Source organism: Tupaia chinensis, unplaced genomic scaffold (genome assembly GCF_000334495.1).
Source record: "Tupaia chinensis unplaced genomic scaffold, TupChi_1.0 Scaffold140965_1, whole genome shotgun sequence".
NCBI lineage: Eukaryota > Metazoa > Chordata > Mammalia > Scandentia > Tupaiidae > Tupaia > Tupaia belangeri.
In genome coordinates this window covers 68,412-70,037 of record NW_006200834.1, presented here as the reverse complement: position 1 = coordinate 70,037, position 1,626 = coordinate 68,412, and positions in this window count along the sequence as shown.

The following is a 1,626-nucleotide window of genomic DNA, read 5'->3' as shown; positions in this document are numbered from 1 at the left end:
TGTTTGTCTCAATTGGCCATTTATATTTAATAGTAAAAAACTGGTTAATGATAAAAATGCATCATAAAACCTTCAGAAGGAAGGAAAATGTTTTGTGGAGCTTTTTTGCTTTTATTGTGTGTATGGCAGTTTTAGGTTATTATTTTTTAAAATAAGTAATTTTTCATGGAAGCAACTTGACAAAAAAAATCTGTCACAGAATTTTGAAACCCATTAAAACAAAGTTTAATGAGAAAAAAAGAGACTTAATACTAAGTGAAGTAAGCCAGACTATGAAAGACAGGCTCTATGGCCCCACACAAAATATACAGACGTCTGTACTTTAGGGTAGAAATGGAAAGATTAGGAAATATAATAGCAAAACAACTAGAGTACACACCAGAGACTGTATCAGAAGGGGTGGACAGTTGTGGGGGGGCAGGGGAGGGGGGAGAGAATTAATGGGAAAAAATTCAAAAAAGAATGGAAAGTATTTTGTATAGTAATATCTTTGACTTGCGTGACACGCAATTTGAGATATAAATATATATATACATATATGTCTCAAATTTATATATTTTATATATAAAGAGATTTTAGCCTTAGGGCATAGGGCATATGTGCTCAAGAACCTATATCATATGCTGTAAAAACTAACAATGAGTAAAACTAGATAAAATTAAACCAATTAAAAAACTTGAAAAAGAGAGCTGGTTGGTAAAGCAGATCACTGAAGATGTAACAAAGGTCTGATTTTCAAAACATCTTAGAAATGACTGGTGGGCATATTCTAGTTAGAAATACAATTGGTAGTTCTTTTCCACATATCAACTCTGCTGTGGATGAAATCATCCCAAATGATACAGGTCTGAAAAAACAAACTACTTGGAAGAATATCCATCTTGTAAGTTAGACCAGCAATAGGGGCTGGCTGGGGACAGGACAGGTGCTACAAGAGAGGCACTAGCTCTCTCTTCAGTTGTTTTCTTCACTGCCCAAACCATTGTTTCTAACACAGAGGCTCATCAAGGGCTAGTGGGATAAGGTAAGGGACAAAGGGTGTCTATCAAGTACTTGACAGAACATATTTCATCTGTTCCAATATACACATAACTAAGGGGAGTGTCCATAGCACCTCTACAACCTCATGGAAAATCTGGCTCAACATTTCTGGAACAAATAAGATAAATGTGCCATGTAGGAAAGGATTGTTTCTCTTAACCACCTTATTCACACACTAATGAATCCCACACAAAATTGAAAACTATTCATTGAGGTCCTTCCAGGTCTAGGATAATATATTGAATAACCATAAGACCCACCAGAATGGCTAAGAAAAAAAGTGTTGGCAATGACAGAGATTAATTTTGGGATGATATGAGTACACTTTGAAAAAACCTTGACATTGCTTAAAAATTTAACCATACAAGGACCAACCCCATAGCACAGTGGTTAAGCTCTGTGCATAGTGCACAAGATCTCACATGATTTAACAGTTTGAATTCTGGCCTGTGACTTCAAAAACATGCTGGGAACATGTGCATGCATGCCCAAAATACTGAGAAGTGGAAGAAAAGGAATTGTAACATGACCTAGACTCACTTGGGGTGCTTTCACTCTCTCCCTCTTCCTTCCTCCCCTCCCCTC